An 18,530-nucleotide genomic window follows, 5' to 3' on the forward strand; every position below is an offset into this window, starting at 1 on the left:
CCTAGACACTTCCCATTAGCTCCTCCAGAGTTCTCTTCTCCACCTACTCTCTGAAGCACTTGGGGCCCCCACATCCTCTGAATCCTCAGCTGAAGAACAGAGGCAATAGGAAGACAGAAAATAGTATGGATCCACTGTGCCCTTTACCCAGACTGAAACATATCTCTAGTCCATATATGACACTCCTTCTCCAGTTTCTATTCATGCTTTCTCACTTTCTCTTTTAGGATCTTGGTAGGATAAAATACTACATTGGTTTCTTTTCTGTTGTTGTGAGCAAATACCATCACCAAAAGTTATAGCTCAGTATTTAAAAGCACTTGGTGCTCTTGCAGAAGACATGGGTACAATTTCCAGCATCTGTCTGGCAGCTTACAACCAGCTGTAACTCCATTTCCAGGGGATATAATACCTGCTCCTAGATTCCATGGCACCAGGCATGCACATGGTACATAGACACACATGCACACAAAATATGTAATAAGTAATAACAATATAAAATAAAATACACTTAAAAATCAAGACTTTATGGGAGAAAGACTTTATTTTGCTTATGATTCTAGAAGGAAAATAATCCATCTTGACTCAAATAGCAGGCATGGTAGCAGGAACAGGAAGCTGAGAGCTCATTTCAACTATAAATATGAAACACAGAGAGAGTACTGGAAAGGGGACAAGGCTATATCTCTCAGAACCCACACTCAGAGACATATTTCTCCAGCAAGGCAGCACCTTCCCATAAACTCTACAAACAGTGTCACCAGCTAGGAACCAGTGTTCAAATACAGAAGCCTATGGAGACATTTCCCATTCAAACCACATTAGTTTGTGTCCCACCCATACTTTTACAGGTAACCCTTTCCCGAGTTACTATAATTATTCTTAGTATTTAGTACCCTTTTCTTTTTACATTTGTCAACAAATGTCTAGTTACATAATTATGATTTCTCGTTCTTTTCTTTCCTTTTGATGTAGATTTCTATTATACTTTTAAGCATTATTTTTATTAAAAATGACAGTAACTCAATTTGGAAAATGTAACAAAAATGAATGTGATTTCTGGGCATCTTTCCAGGATCTTGATGTCATTGGCCTCCCTCCTTCTGTTCTCCTTTCTCTCATCTTTGCTTCTTTGGTAGTATATTTTCTCTGTATGGGTTGATCTAAATGACAGAAAAAATGGTCGCCAAAACTAAAACTTATATCACCTGTACAAAAGTTACTTCTGTAATGAAGTGCTGTCTCTCTCTCGGTTTTGATGTAGCTCTGACTGCCCTATCTGTTGGTATTAGCACAGGGATGGGACTCAGGTTGGCCACTGTGATCAAAGCCTTTAACACAAAGGCCTGACGTGATCATACTTGCAAGGGAAACTGCAAATAACTGGGAAGCATAGCTTTCCAGGGAGTAGCTAGTCTGGAAAAGCACAGTAAATTAATTATAAAGTCATAAGCTAATTTTATTATTTAATATCATTTCAGTAATATCTACTCATTATCTAAAACAATAGGTTTTCATTCTTCCATTATTTACTCTTGTCTCCAGTATGTCATGACACTTCTCAAATAATTACTTCTACTTTCATGTCTTAGATGGCTTTTACTTTAAATTCCATATATCACATATGGGAGAAAATGTATTTATCTGATTTATGTTATTTAACATAAATCTCTAGATCTATCCATTTGACCAGAATTGATGTAACTTTATGTTTTCTTTCTGGCTAAATAAAATACTGGTGTGCTTATATAGCATATTTTCTTAATCTGTTTTTATCTGTTGACAGACACCTAGGCCAGTTCAGTTATTGGGAACAAGAGCAATAAACACAAGTGTCAAAAATCTCTGTGGTACAATGACTTGGAGCCCTTTCAGGTCTATACTCAGCAGCAGTAAAGTGGCTCCTGAGTTGTTTTTAGAGTTTTCTGAGTAGCCTCCACACTAATATTCGTAACAGTTGGACTATCTATAACCTACCAATAACATGCAAGAGTTCTCTCTTTCCCTGAATCTTCACCTCTAAATGGGACAAGGTATAACTTTACTGTAGATAAACTTTTTTGTCAAAAGGTTGGACTCACCACATGATCTCTAAGCCCTTAAAATGGCCATTCAAAATGTGCTTGGAGCTCATCTCCTCCTCTTCAGACTCTTGTGAGTAAAATTGTCCTCTTTGCTGCACAGACAAGCTCACTGGCATAGCACAGAGAAACCACACAGAAGGCAATTAGTGAATGTGAACACATTGTAGAGAACACCCTATCCTGTACTTTTCTTGGAATGTATCGTTTACCCTAGTACCTGAGAGATTCCTTAGGACTAAGACTTAGTAACTAGAATGGTAAACCAAGAGAGAGAAGCCTCTGTAGATATGTTTTTATCTATTTTATTTGGGGCCTTATATCTACTACCTTCTGCACCAAATGCCTTCCTACCCTCCTCCCCAAAACTAGGTAGGTGCAAAATAAGGGTAGAGGGGAAAGGGGACATAGACTTCTTTAGTCTATTTTCTGCTGACCAAAGGCATTAGGTTCCTTAGGAGAAAGTCCAGTCTTTGTTGTCAGGGTATCCAGCTTGTCAAAGCTGCAACAAATCACAAACAGAGGGGCATCCTCCTCCTCTTTGGAGCATCCCTGACCTCTCTTGGAACCCTGGCATGTATACCCCTCAAGAGTCTCCAGAATTCCAAATGTAAATTATCCTCAGCTGGTAAAAATCGTGCCTCCACCAGAGCATGAAGCAAATCATAATCACCTGCACTGAAGCAGCCTCTTCTCCCATACCTAGGATTAAAACAAAAACAGTCACATAACATAACCGTGTTTTTTTAAGAAACCAAAATTGTCACTACAAGCTTCTCAAGAAAAGATACTATATAGAAAACAAGAATTACTGTGAAATTCAAACAATGAAAGAATTGTCAAGGATTAATTGCCATGATAACTTGATCATACATGGTTCCAGAGACCATGTGCAGCCCTGTGTTTGTCCAAGGATATACTGAAATGGAAGTCAACCATGATCCCTTTCTTCAGTGGGCATGTGGAGATTCAAACAAGCATGGAAAGTGAAGTAAGTGTTAGGATGGGGACATGCAAGTGCTATGGGAATACATGCAAGGATGGAGCTAAGCGTCTTAGAGCACTTAAGGAGGTAGAAGTAATCAGTGTATGGATTCATTGTTGTTTATAAATAATAGAGGTTTATTTGGCTCATGATTCTGAAGCCTAGAACATAGCCTGTCATCCGGAGAGGACCTTCTTCCTAAACATAACATAAAGTGAGCCAGAGCAAATGAGCTCATTATATGAGGGCATAAGATTTTGTGAGGCCTCATCCTATGATCTCATCTAATTCTAATTACCTCCAGGCCTTATCTCCAAATGCTGTCAAACTATGATTTGAGGTTAAATTTCCAGAAGAAGGAAATGATGTCTGAACTAAAACATAAAGTAGGAAGAAGTCTTCAGCCTCAGGGACAAAGGCCTAGAACAGAAAAGGAGAAGGGTGTGTGAGGTAACATTAAGAGGTCCATGTGCCTTCGTGCATTCAGCAAAAGTCAATTACTGAGATCCAGAAGTCTTTCAAGAAAAGATGAAAATGGATAAGAACACAAAAACAGCAGACGTTCCTGTAATAAGACAGAGGCTTGAGGGATGTCTCAGCAGTTAAGAGAACTTGATGTTCTTGCACAGGACCCAAGATAGGTTCTCAGTAACAACATCAGGGAGCTCACGATGGTCTGAAACTCCAGTTCTAGGAGTTCTTATTCCCTCCTCTGGTCTCCTGAGGCACTGCATGCACACAAATACACTCAGGCACACACACTCATACACATAAAAATTTTTTAAATGTTTATGAGAAAGAGAGAATGCACAGAGAAGAGCATGGGGTACACAATAAGGCAGTGGCAGAGAGATCCAAGCCAAGTCTTAAGGGGTGACCAGCAGCAGCACTTGTCAGAAGAAAGGAAAGAACATCCTAGAGGAGGAAACAGGAAGAAGAAAGCTGAGACTGATAGGGTGAGCTCCCTGAAGAAGAGAGAACAGACAAGTTTGTAGAAGAGGAGGAGGAGGACAAGGGTGAGAAGGAGGAAGATGAAGAGGATAAGGATGAGGAGAAGGAAAAGGAGGAAGATGATGATGAGGTGGAGGAGGAAGAGAGGCAGCCAGTGTTGGGGTCCATAGGAAGGAAAGCACTTTGAGATGAGACAGACAGCCTATCAACCAAGTCTGGCATATGGTAGGGCTTAGACTGTTATTCTGCCTGCTGGTGAAGCAAGCACCTTAAGGAAGATCAGAATGAATATTACTCAGAAGCCAAACCAAGAGCTGAGAGTGGCTTCAAAAAAGTTGGAAGTTGGAGGTTGCAGAGGAAAAGAGAAAAATGGAATATTTTGTAATGTGTCTTGTAAGTAGAGCCAGCAGTATCACCAGTCTTGGGTGAGAAGAGTGAAAACTGTCTTCAACTCTATCTCACAGAGTCAGCCTTCAAACCTCTCCTGTTTAGCAAACCCCCAGTGATCCCACCTTCCTACTTAGAGTGGATTACTGAAACTCCCAGAAAACATCCAGAAAAGGCTTACTCCTGTTAATTTTAATTTTCAATTACGTACTGTATTCTTTTTTCAAAATTAAATTTCTCTTTAAAATACTGCATTAGTCAAACACTGTCCTCCCACACTCAGGAATCTAATTATTATAGCCTTGTAATCTGTTAAGAGAGGAATTAAACATTGGATTTTTTTTAACACATGGTTTTCTAGGACAGGGTTTCTTAAGTGTCCAACATTTGCTAAATGAAGAAATGTACAGAGGCTGGAGAGATAGATCAGGGATTAAGAACCATAACTGCTCTTCTTTGAATCCAGGTTCCATCCCTGCACCCACATGCTGACTAACACCCATAATTACAACTCCAGTTCTGGTGGATCTGACGCCCTCTTCTGGCGTCCTCCAACACTGCACACACATGGTACACAGATATACATGTAGGCAAAACACTCATATTTAGAAAATAAAAATAAATCTTTAAAAAATGTTTTTAAAGAAAAGTATTGCACCTGAAGTTAACTGTTGCCCACCAATCAGCATGTGGCTGTCTTCCCTCTTGTATCATCCTCACTCCAGGCCACAGAATCCAACTTCAGCCAGTGTTTGGTCTGCAGAGTCTGTTCTAATGTGCAGCTTTGTCACCACCATAGGGGCTCAATTCCAGCTATCAACTGCTTATACAGTGGTACTGGGATAATCAAATCTGCAGCTTTCTTCTCTTACTTTTTTCTCCAGGCTGTAATTAGCTAAGAGTGATGATGGATGATATAATTGTTGTGTTTTAGCCTCCTCGTTGCTGCTTATGTTGAAATATACTACTTCTGTGATGTATTTTAAGAAGTACAAGTGGGACCCTCAAATAATGATTAGGTCATGAGGCCTCTAATATATTAATACTGTATCCATTTATTATTAGTGGGTTAATGGGTTGTTTAGAGAGAGAATCTGTTATCAAAATTGTTGTGGTTCTGTCTCTTTTGTTCAGTCTCTCTAGCCACATGCCGATATGTAACTAGGCATTGAGACCTCTTTGTTACTTTTTCCATTAGAGTCAAGAACCAATGGTTAGGCAGGTCACAGGCTCTGGGGAAAAACTAGTACTATTATTCTGATAAACAGACATAGCGTTAAACTGACTTCTGAAGACTTACTGTTAAGCCCATAGTGTATTTCTCAGCCTGTGGAACACTGTTTTTAAGGTTGAGGTCTGGAGTTTCTGGATAGCCAACTGAGCTTGCTGTATTACAACAGACTCCTTTTTCTCAGTGGAGTCCTCTCTCCCCCTGATCTGGTAACCCCAGATCTTGTAAGGAGTGTCACATAGCCCTCAGCCCTTTCCTGAAAAGAAAACCTGCAAGCACCTGAAGATTCCTAGAAATATCCCACCCTATGCTAAGATCTTTTCAGGAATGTGCCTGGAGATTTTCCCCCACCCATAAGAAAATGAAGTGCTATGTTCTTCTTCTTGGGATGGGACCATGCTACTGTGTGTAAATGAGAAACTGTACTACTGCATGTACATCAGGTATCCCTAACACCTAAATCACTATCGAATCAAACACATTCACTCTCAAAACCTCTCCCACTGTCCCACTGCCCAAGGCTTGTAAGTTCCTGATTTCACATGAAATAAACTCGCTGGGTGTTGTTTGCATGCTCCCATCAGCTTTCCACCATGGCCAACTGAGATTTGCCATTTATTCTGGAGAAGGGAGTACTCCCCCTCTCCCTGGAGAATTGCTGCACTGCCTCAAACTTGGTTGCCAGTCAGACAGCATCCTACTCAGACTACCGCTAGCTTCCAGATTACCCAGGGCTTGACTTCTGGTCAGTTTGGCCCATGCTGCTGGCCACTGTTCTGCCATTCACCGGGCATGTCAGTGCTGACCCCTGGCAAAACACCCTCCAGGCTTGCATTAGGCCCACCAGACCTGAGCCTCACCTGACTAGCCTTCCAGTCCACCGAGCTGACCAGGCATGGGCTTCTGCCCTTACCCTCTGCCATGCTTAGCACACATGGCAGCCTAACCAAGGTGCTGTGACACTACAATATCATCACAGGTTTCTGAAACCCCCAAATTTCCACTGCCTCTGATACTGGCAATCTCATTCTAAAAGAGCTAACTAAGTGTGACACTCCATGGAAAACTCTTTCCACACCCTGGCCTAGTACACAGACCTAAAGTGCTCTAGCTGTTCCTGAGAGAAACAGAACCCCAGTCCTGAGGTCGTTCTGTTTTTCATCTAGAAGCTGACAGCCGCTTCCCGGACTAATGCCAGACAACAACATCAGCCCTCATGGGAGAATTAGCAATTGGTAATTAACACAGAAACTCCCAACTGGGAAATGTGCAGAGAATAAGAAACTGCAGAGTGCTTAGTCCTAAATGGGATGTTTATATCACACACACACACACACACACACACACACACACACACACACACACACGAGTGCATACTCTCTCAAGTCTCAGGGAATATGGAAGAGGGGGCTGAAACATTATAACAGCCAGAGCCCGAAGTTGACGACAGAGAACCAGTGTTTTTCAGACACAATACAGAACTCGCACGTATGAATTCATTGCAGTTGTGAGAGCACACACAGATCAAGCCAGATGAAATCCAATCACGAAAAAATGAGATGGTTGAAAAGTCCCACATCTAGTTGAGAAGCTGCTAACAAATGCTGGCAGTTGGGAGAAGGAGAGTCTGTTTTTGTGTGTGTGTGTGTGTGTGTGTGTGTGTGTTTTCTTCTGAAACACAACCCATGACCTAGTAGACAGCCACATCCAAGACTTTCATATAATCATGTATGGCAGTACTAAGTGACCCAGTAAGTTAAACAAAATAAAGAAAAGAATACATAAAATTGGGAGAGAACAGTAATGAAGAAATAAAGAAGAAAATGGAGAGGAAAAAATAGAAAGTGAACTTGATCAAAATACATAATATTCATGCATGAACTTTTCAAACAATAAAAAAGACTGTCTTGCGAAAAGTTCTTATTGGCCAGTCATGCACTTAGGTGTGAAATTTAGACATTAGCATCATTATATCTGAAGAATCTACTATGCAGGCTTAGCATTCAGAACTCTGTGACAGAAGAAAAGACATTTTTTCTGTGCTCAAAGAATCTGGAGTTGAACCTGTGGTAAAATAAAATAAAATAAAATAAAATAAAATAAAATAAAATAAAATAAAAACAAGAACACAAAAACCTTTGCTTCCACTGGGAGGTTTGCTGGGTTGGCTGCATGAGCCTGGTTTTTTGGGCAGGGCCAGCCTGGCTCACCTCCTTTTCCCCACCTCCCCAGCCAGAAGCAGCTTTGAGAGTTATTACCGATAAACCAAGGATGCTAGAATTGAAGCCACAGCAAAGGTGAGGCTGAGAAATGCTATTGACTAGTCTGTAGAGAATCGAGGAACACTTTGATGTAACCATCTAATTTCTTTTTTTTAATTTTTATTTTTAAAATTTTATTCTTTATTAATTACACTGTATTCACTTTGTATCCCCCCCTGTGTTTCCCTCCCTCCTTCTGTCCCAATCCCTTCCTTTCAACCCCCTCTGCACCCATGCCCCTCCCCAAGTCCACTGATAGGGGAGGTCTTCTTTTCCTTCCTTCTGATCCTAGTCTATTAGGTCTCATCAGGAGTGGCTGCATTCTTCTATGGCCTGGTAAGGCTGCTCCCCCCTTAGGGGGAGGTTATTAAAGAGCAGGCCAATCAGTTCATGTCAGAGACAGTCTGTGTTCCTATTACTATGGAACCCACTTGGACACTGAACTGCCATGAGCTACATCTGTGTAGGGGTCGTAGGTTATCTTCATGCATGGTCCTTGATTGGAGTATCAATCTCAGGAAAGACCACTGTGCTCAGATTTTTTGGTTCTGTTACTCTCCTTGTGGAGTTCCTGTCCTCTCCAGATCTTACTGTTTCCCACTTCTTTCATAAGATTCCCTTAATTTCAATGTGTAAAGTAAATGGGAAAAAATATGCATGCACATGCAATTATAAGTGTTCTAACCCTGATCAGACTCACCCAGAGGAAAAGAAATAGTAGGAAGCCTCATAGTGGCTCAAGAACCCAGAACTTACAGGATGATTTCTCACTCAAGGCTCTGGCTCTGGTTGCTCCCCAAACTGGTCTTCAAAGAAAGAGATAGAATTGGCAGGAGGCTCCATCCTCTGGAGGCCAGGCCTTAGATGGCACTGAAGCCTGCCAAGCCCCAGATTCCAGCAGTCACAATGTAAAACAACAGAAAGCTGAGTGATTTTTATGTTAATAGATCCAATCCTAGTTGGATCACTATTTAGAAAAATGATCCAGTTTCCCTTTGTTTTTCCACTTTTTTTTTTTCATTCAATCAGTGATCTAATTATGAGAAAAGTGAATGGTGTTAAAGCTGTACCAGGCACCAGAGTCTAAGGCTTGAGAGAGTAAATACAATTATACATTGTAATGAAAGCAAGCGGAGCGCCTTCCAGCCTCTGCTTCAATGCATTCAGCTATGCTTTTTGGAGAGGCATAAACAATGCAAAACCTATAATTGCTGTGTCAGTCATGGCATCTATGCAGAATACCAAATACCATTCTGAGCCGCCAGCTTCCTGGCCTTGGAGAGGGTACAGAGCCACACTGTCCTCTGCTAAGGGACCAGGCAGCATGGGACCCAAATACCTTCAAGACCTCTCATCAGACTTTCATCACCCCCCCACGACACACACACACACACACACACACACACACACACACACACACACATACACAGATGCCAGCAAGCATAAAACACCTGCCCAATCTCTCATAGATACAGAGTTAAAGAAAAATGGGACTGTAAACGGGTCTTGTTTTTTTTTTTTTTTTTTTTTTTTTTTTACCTCTACCTATGAATCCTCAACCTAAAGCTTCATGAATGTTATTGTCTCCAGATCAGGCTGTCCAACTAAAATGAAGTGTGAAAGGCCAGGTGTGGCAGGCAACATATGAGTGGGATTCAGCACTGGGGAGGCAGAGGTTCACAAGGCCAACCTGGCCAGACAATAAGACCAACCTAGTCCTCAATGGTAGAATGCTGGCTCGGCATGAATAACACCCCAAATTCAGTTCCTAAAACTGAAAGTTTTTTAAAAAGTGCAGTGTAAACCATTGTAACTTCAAGATTTCTGGTAAGCACATTAAAAATCCGACAAAAACAAACAAAACCAGGGATACTATGTATAACCATGTATCATATATAATCACAAATATCCCAAAATACTTTCATTTCATATGTAGATGGTATGAAAAGCTATTAATCTTTACACACTGTGGAGCAAGCCTAGAATCCCAGCACTTGGAGTCTGAGGCAAGAAGACTGAGACTTTGAAGCTAGGCTGGCCTGTATAGATCTTGTCAAACGAACAACAAGAAGAGTAACAACAAAATGTCTGTGAAGTACTTGACACTGAGGGGCTAGAGAGATAGCTCAGTGATTAAGAGTACTTTCTACTCTTCCAGAGGATCAGAGTTTGTTTCCCAACAACCTGAAAGCTAAGGATGTCATTAAGTAGTACTTGAAACCTGCAGCAGATTGCTGGGGTTTCCTGTCACCTGCCTCCTTGTTGCAGTTGTTAACTGCCTTGACTTAGAATTTTTTTTGTTCTGTTACATAAATATTAGAACATGAAGATTACCCTCCTCCATGGAGACTTGCCACTGGACTCCTGCAGTACCTGCTGGGCCTGGACACATCTTCCAGCCTGCTGGGTCCAAGCCTCACCGAACTTGCCTTCTGGCACACTGGGCTTGGACCTCACCGGGCCTGTGTTTCAGCTGCAAGCCTACCAGGCACAGGCTTTTACCCATATCCTCTGCCATGCTTAGCAGAGCAGCTTAACCAAGGAACTGTAACAGTTTATTATCATCACAGGCTTCTGGAGCGCCTGAATTTCCACTGCCTCTGATACTGACAATCTCATTTTAAAAGAACTAACTAATTGTAACACCCCCTTGGAAAACTCTTTCCACACCCTGGCCTATCAAATGGGCCCCTCTGTAGAGCACTCTTGCTGTTCCTGAGAAAAACAGAACCTCTATCCTTGGGTCACTCTCTTTTTTATCCCTAATGCAACAGCCACATCCAAGACTTTCATTGGGTGGAGAACAACCCACAACTGAGCATGTATATGATTACAATCACATTCACTGTAGGCAGGTACATAAACACATGTCTTATGCAAGCTCGTCAATTTAAACACAGTTACTCATGCTATGTCCCTTAACCAATTCATCCTTCTCTTGAACGCTATAAAATTAAGCCCCAAACAATAGTAAGAAAATTTAGTCCTCTCATTCACATGGACTTCTATCATTCTTGACAGCATAATTCTTTCTGACCTATACTGCCATTTTGATAAAGTTTTCTCGATAATTTTGCAATGTTTATGAGCCTTTACTTGAATTCCTCGAATGGGAAGACAAGAACCTGGAAACACCTCATACAGGACCTGATCCTCAGTAACAGAAGTGTGAGTGAGAACCCCCCAGGACTCAAAATGGTCCAATATAACATACCGCATTCTGGGGCTAGAAAGGCTCTTAGTGTCTCAGCTGTCAAGGCACACATAAGGGTGGCCACACAATGTCTTACCTCTTATGTTCTCATGACCATGCAGGATAAACCTGAGACTGTTGGAGGAACTGACTTCAGGTTGAGACCTGAGGAAGCTACTTCCATAAACAGCACGCAAGTCTGACCCAAAACACTAATGCCACCAGTTAGTACAGAAAAGTGCAGTTTTCAGGAAGGAAAGAAAAGAATGCTAAAACAAGAAATAAAGATTTCAGGAAGGAGGAAATGTTTGGAGAAAGTCATCACTGGAACTCCAGCTGGAGTGGCTTCTATGTTTGACAACAATATTAGTTCAGTTTGCCAGTATTTTGGAAAAATAGGAAAGGTCTGAATTTCTGGATTGCTTTTGCTGTTGTTATTGGATGTTTGTTTTTTTTTAACTTTTTAAAAAAGATTTTCTTTTCTATGCATAGAAAAGGCATTTTAATGAGTTAAATGAGTCTGAATAGTTAAATTCTGAATAACCCTCGCAAATTGTTCTCTAAATTTAAAGCAACAGCCCAAGTAAAACCTCAAGACGTACAAGCTTGCTTTAAATGGCTGCTACCTCATGTAAAACATTTTAAAAAATCTTGAATCCAATTATTTCAAAAGCATACATGAGAGAAAAGTGTTAATACAGTTATCACAGGTAATATAAAGAAAATACATGGAAGGGTGACATTGGGATAATAAGAAACCACTACTTTTAGGACTTTCTGGGTACATTATAAGGACATTGACAGATCTGTTGTGTTCCATAATGATCCACTGAGAAAATGCTAATCTTCATGATGGGCAAAAATTATTAAAGAAAAAAAGAAGGCTAGTATGTTTGAATACAGGAAAATGGGAGCATCGGTGATATTTAAAAAAAAAATGTTAGAGAAAATAATAGTGCTTTATTTAGTTTTGTTTATGTGTGTGTTTTCCCTTCATGTGTCATGTTCCTCATGTCATAGTGTCTACATATACCAGAAGACATCAGACTTTTTGGTACTATAATTAGAGTGAGTTGTGTGCCCCTATATGAGTGCTGGGAATTGAACCTAGATCCTCCACAAAAACAACAAGTGCTATTAACCACTGAGACATCACTCCAGCCTTTTTTTTTTTATGCCAAATTAGAAGTTCTAGAAAATAGAACTAAAAGTGATAAATAGGCAGCCTTCTTTAACTGGAATTTAAAAGGATCTTAAAATGTGAAATTATTAATTTACAAAAACATTAATGATAATTAATTAATTAAAGTATCTATTTCCAAATAAAACTGGAAGATTAAAGAATACTGCAAGAAGGTTTGTGAAAAATAATATTTAAATATTTTTTAGTTAAAACTAAAATCTGTACATCTAAAGAAGCTAAACAAGAAGGAGGACCTGGGGTAAAATGATCAATCTTCACTTAGAAAGACAAATGGAATGGACATTGGAAGTAGGAGAAAACAAGAAACAGGACAGGAGCCTACCATGGAGGGCCTCTGAAAGACTCTACCTAACAGTGTATCAAAGCAGATGCTGAGACTCATAACCAACCTTGGGCAGAGTGCAGGGAATCATATGAAAGAAGGGGGAGTTATAAAGACCTGGAGAGGTCAGGAGCTCCACAAGGACCAAATATATCTGGGCACAGGGATCTTTTCTGAGACTGATTCTCCAACCAAGGACCATGCATGGATATAACCTAGAACCCCTGCTCGGACATAGCTCATGGCAGCTCACTATCCAAGTGGGTACCCTAGTAAGGGGAACAGGGGCTGCCTCTGACATGAACTCAGTAGCTGGCTCCTTGACCCCCCCTCCCCCGAGGGAGGAACAGTCTTGCTAGGCCACAGAGAAAGACAATGCAGCCAGTCCTGATGAGACCTGATAAGCTAGGGTCAGATGGAAGGGGAAGAGGACCTCCCCTATCAATGGACTTAAAGAGGGGCAGGGAGGAGATGAGGGAGGGAGGCAGTATTTCGAGAGAATGAGGGAGGGGGCTACAGTTGGGATACAAAGTAAATAAACTATAATTAATATAAAAAAACTAAATACACTGTTATAAGACTAAAGCACTGTTTTCTATTTACAATAATAAAGTTTTACCTGTGGTGGGAGAATGTAAGAAAAGAATTTTGTTTTAGCCTTTGGCGGAACAGGGCAATTGAAACCTGAATATTAGGGTTGACTCAAATGCCTCTGACTGGAAGATATAAAATGTCTTACGTTAAGTTTGTAGCTTCCTCTGTTGAAAAGCTATTACCTCAGTAGCAAGGAAGAAATTCCATTAGAAAGAATTATTCCTCCTTGGGACATCTCTGCTTAACTGCATAGTAACTGTGGAGCGTGCTTCCTTGATAAGTATTTAAACCTATTTGTTAACATTGGCCTACCTGCAGTACAGTATTTTCATTATATCTGTGATCTTCAGCCCTGGGGAGTGGTTGAATGAACAAATAGCACTATAAAAAAGTGAGTTGGGAAAACTGACCAAAACCTTCAGTGTCTTTAGTCAAAGGCACTTCCATTAGTACTCCTAAACCAGAGACCCATCCCATTTGCAAAATATCAGTGATTTTATAGCACAGCTACTGGGCATGCTATGAAAATGGACAAAGGACTACAGGAACCATCAGTGCTAAAGAGGGACAGGTCAAAATAGGATAAGGAAATTTTAACAGTGGTAACTAAATTTCAGTATTGATTACAAAGACTTTCCATACTGAGCTTTTGGGACAGACAAGGCAATAGAGCAATAGCTAATAATACCTGGTGATTGCCGTCAAGTGGAAAAGCTAACACAGTAATGACTCCCTTCAGCATGGATGGAAAGGACCCTATCAGGTCCTGTTAACTACCTCCTGTATTAAAAAGCTTCAGGAAATAAATGTATGGGTTCAGTTTATATTCCTCACCTAAACTTGTGCTGATCCCTCTGAGGACACATCCACACATAGTTCAGAAGAACTGGGTGGCACTCAACTTCAACTGCATGGGTAACTGATTACCTCAAATCAACTGAATTTCAAACCACTCTGACATTTCTGCTCTCACCCTTTTTAACTTTAGATCTTAAAAAAAAAATTGTCTAAGATATCTAGAATTCATTTTTGTGTGGTTTCTTAAAACAGTAGGTGGGATCCTAGAACTCGCTTCTGGGTGGAGAACAAGGGTTCTGTTTCTCTGAGGGGAAGCTAGGGCACTTTAGGGTGAGGCCCATGAGTGCTAGGCTGGGGTGTGGAAAGAGTTTCCATGGAGCGTTATGGTTTAGCTCTTTTAGAACGAGATCTCTGGTGGCAGTGGAAGCTCAGGCATTCCAAAGCCTTTGGTGATACCAAAGTGTTACAGCTCTTGGTTAAGCTGCTGTGCCAAACATGGGCAGAGGTAAGGGTGAAAGCTCATACCTGGTCAGCCTGTAGCCAAGACACAGGCCCAGTGAGGCCCAGGCCCAGGGAGTCTCAGCAGACCAGAGGACAGGCATGGTGAGACACAGCCTAGTAGGAGATGAATGATGAGTTTCAGATGGCCATAGTGGAAGGCTGGTGGTATCACATAGCACAGAACTTCAGCATCACGTTCATTTTAAATCAGGGATTTATAAACTTTGGGCAGTGAGAGGAATTTCAAGAGTAACTGTATTTGATTTGCTGTGGTCAAGGGGTCATGGTTACTTGATTTGCATATAGTTGTTTACAGTGCTTCGTTTTCCATGCAGTAGCATGGTCCTAACACATGAACGAGAACATAGTACTATATGATTCACTGGGTGGGAGGAAAATCTCTGGTAAAGGCGAAGGTCAAGGCACTGAGGCATGTTAGCATAGGGTGTGTATCTCCAGGAACAGATAGCTAACTGAACCCATTTCCTTATCAGGAAAGGGTCTTGTCTGTAATCTTCCCTGAGAGCTTTGTGATGTTTCTTACAAAATCTGGGGTCACCCAGATCAAGGCGGTTGGGATGAGGACAGTCATTAGAACCTCGCCTAGAAAAGGGAGTCTGCCATCATAGATCAAGCACAGATAAATGGTTATGCAGAGATGGCAGACTTTAACCTAACCCAGCAAAGCCCCACAATAGATGTGCCAGCTAGCTTTATGTCAACTTGACACAAGCTAGCGTCCTTTTAAAAGGGGGAACCTCAGTTGAGAAAATGCCCCTACCAGATTGGCTTACGGGCAAGCTGGCGGTGCATTTTCCTGATTGATCATTCATGTGGGAAGGAAGTCATTTAGCACCACCCTTGGGCTGATGGCCTTGGGTGCTATAAGAAAGCAGGCTGAGCAAGCCAGTAACTAGCACTTCTCCAGGGTTTCTGCTTCAGTTCTTGCCTCCACGTCCCTGCCTTGAGTTTCTGCACCAACTTCACTAGATGATGGACTACAGGCTATAGGTTTAAATAAACCTTTTTCTCCAGAAGTTGCTTTTGGCCCAGGTGTTTTAGTGCAGCAATGGAAAGCTAACTAAGACAGTAGGAATGATGTTGATATTTGTCTTAGAAAAACTGCAGATGAGGATGCTTATTTGATCAATTGTGTTTCTGTTTTCACTGTCTGCTTATTTCCTGTTTATAAAGATTCAATTTTTTGTTTTTGATATTTTCATAAAAGAATGTTCTGATCTATGTTTTAGTAAATTTTGAATTAAAAATCTACACTTTTTAGATCGGAACAGATTTATTTTAAATCTTTCAAGAGGAACTCCACTTGAGGAATGCCTCTATTTTAGATTCGGGACTTCTATAGCCCAAAACAATAGATTTTCTCACAAGTATTAAAAAAAATCATGTTGGCTGTGCCTAATCAAGTAGATTTCTGTGTTGTCATTGATACAGGGAATGTTAATATATAGTGAATTTCTGGAAATAATGGTCAGTCTTTTGTAGCTGCTTATATTTCCCATCACAGCTTACTCTGTTCTGATGTTATATCCCTGCATTATAAATATGGCTAGATATGCCACTCCATGGGACCTCTCAAAACTTATCAGCCACACAAATCCCAGTTTACAGGAGTAAATTTGTGGACTCAAATTGCAGATGTGCACATCCCTATCAGGCCTGGAAGGCTCTTTGAAGTCCATGGCAGTTTTCCATCTATCTCAGAGTGAATGTGATGATATTAGCTCTTGTTATGAATAGCCAAAAAATTGTGTTGACTCTATTCCAATTATACAAAGCCAATCAGCCTCCAAGGCAACAGCCTTCATGGTATGTTTATCAAAGCTGGCTAAGTACCAGAGCCAAAGGAGACCTCTCTGGGGTTATAGATACTATACAAGGAATTTTAGTATATTTGGAAACTGTTTATTATAACAGAAAGAAATATTTTAGAAAAGAATTCATATTTAAAAGTAGTTCATAGAGAAAGAATGTTATTTTGAAAAGAGAGAGAAAATGGGGGAATTCAGAATATAAGAGACTGTAGGTTTAGATCGCATGATTCCCAAGTAAATAGGTCTAAAAGGTGTTCCATAGTAAAGCAAGAATTGGGAAAAACAATGAATACTCACAGTGAGGATCAAGTAAGCAGTATTACAAAGTGATTTCTTTAAGTCTCATTTCCTTTGGTTTTTAGATAGTGAAAAATAAGGTTTTTACGCCCTTCAATATCTATGGAAGTGCAAAATCTTCTAAGTCTGGTCTCCCATCCCTGCCTCTAACACTAACCATATTTGGTACATGCAGAAAATATAGATACTGTATATCTGCTCCTTTAACTCCAAGAGCGCCAAGGTCCCCTCCACTCTCCTAATTTTCTTGAATCTCTTCCTACTTGCTCCTTCTCACTTCCCACCTCCTGGAGATATGGAGATATCAATTTTCCTGGTTCAGAGAAATTCTCACTACTTGAAAGCCTGAACCATTCTATCCTCACACCTCAGTCCATTCTGTACACTCATGCCTCTAGTCTCAGTTTCTACTTTGTGAAACCCCAAACAAGTCCCCTCCATCTCTTACCTTACACAGCAACACAGCAGTCTCCTACTTTCTGCTTTTCACTTCCTTCCCTAGTCTCTGCTCTGTTATTCCTAGCATCAATCCGAGCCCTGATTCTGATTTGTAGTTTAAACTTACCTGCCTCTCAGCTCACCGAGACATTCGTCGTTCCTCCATACCTCTGCAGTTCTCACAGGCTCCTACATCCTCCTCACACACTTATCTTTGCTTCCCTGTCCTGTGATCTTAACACAATAACAAGATGCCTTGGTATGAGGAACAGGACACCCACCCACTCCTCTGTGAACTGAAGCTCTCTGAAGAAGCCACGTTTATATTGAAATCTTGTAGACTGATTTACAATTGACGGATTGACTGAGGTACTGAATAGGATTTCATGATTGTGGAAAGATGAAATTTTGCACATTGAGACCCAAAATCTCAGCTTGGGCTACCTTTAAGTTTCCTTTAAATACTATCTGTGGGCAGCTTTTCTTTGAGAAGTCCCTACCCACATTCTCCAAATGTGTCTTTCTTTCTTCCTGCGTGCTTTTTTCCTTCAATCATAGTGATTAAAAATCTATTAAATTAAAAGGAATCTATAAAATTTTCTTAATAAACTCCAACTCTGCTAACAAAAAAGCAACAACAGAAATTTATGCACAACATATATTTGAACTAACATCTTTGTAAAGCTTTTGTAATAACTGTGCCTCCTGGAACTTACTTTCTCTGGCTTGGCCCCAGGCCCTGATGTTTCTACCATGTTTAACATAGCACCCCCTTTTAGGGAACATTATATGAGCCCACCAGAGATAGATGAGCACTCACACAGCTTATAGCCAATTGAAAGTCTCTGTTCCGGTCAGCTAGGATTACTCTCCGTAGGCTACTCTGAATATCCAAGTATAGCATGGGGTTAGCTGGGGCATTTTGACCTTGGGTTCCTAAAATTTTCCACTGGATTTTCCAGCAAGGAGACCAAATCTTAGTTAAACTAAAATAGTCTCAGCAAGAATACAAAATGGAGTAACCTATGCATTGTTATGCCCTGACACAGGAAAAATGTTGACCATGTAATAATGTGATATGCATTTCTAAACAAGGTGTGTCAATTTACAGCTCTGTTTTTTAAAAATTAGTTATACCAAGATACTACTTAGCTGCATGCCAAATAAGTAAATTGCCTGGTAAACACCTTAAAGCTCAGTAAAGTTGAGAGTGAAAGCAAGAGCGAGAGGCAGAACATTGGAATGAGTTAAATCTGTGAGGAGAAGTAATAGATTCCCTTTCCTGGATGAGCAAGAGAAAGCAAGAATAGCATCAAGTTCTTCAGTAGTGTGCACTGACCACATCTGCAGCCAAACTGAGAAGATTTCTAGAAACCCTGACTCATTTAAATGGCTTCCTTGAACATGGGAAGCTTAGAAAGTTGAGCAGAGGAAGTTTACTGTCTAGTTTCTCTT

At 40.7% G+C, this 18,530-nt stretch overlaps 1 long non-coding RNA gene across 1 annotated transcript; it reads right to left on the bottom strand.

Moving 5' to 3' along the window:
* Window positions 1–535: 535 nt before the first annotated feature.
* On the bottom strand, window positions 536–17,324 carry LOC132647013 (uncharacterized). Its single transcript, XR_009585305.1, has 4 exons — window positions 17,203–17,324; window positions 2,755–2,783; window positions 2,082–2,193; window positions 536–1,163 (listed from the first exon to the last, which is right to left on the bottom strand). It is a non-coding gene; the product is annotated as an uncharacterized LOC132647013 (long non-coding RNA).
* Window positions 17,325–18,530: the final 1,206 nt, after the last annotated feature.

This window comes from Meriones unguiculatus, chromosome 14, assembly GCF_030254825.1.
Source record: "Meriones unguiculatus strain TT.TT164.6M chromosome 14, Bangor_MerUng_6.1, whole genome shotgun sequence".
In the NCBI taxonomy this organism is placed as follows: domain Eukaryota; kingdom Metazoa; phylum Chordata; class Mammalia; order Rodentia; family Muridae; genus Meriones; species Meriones unguiculatus.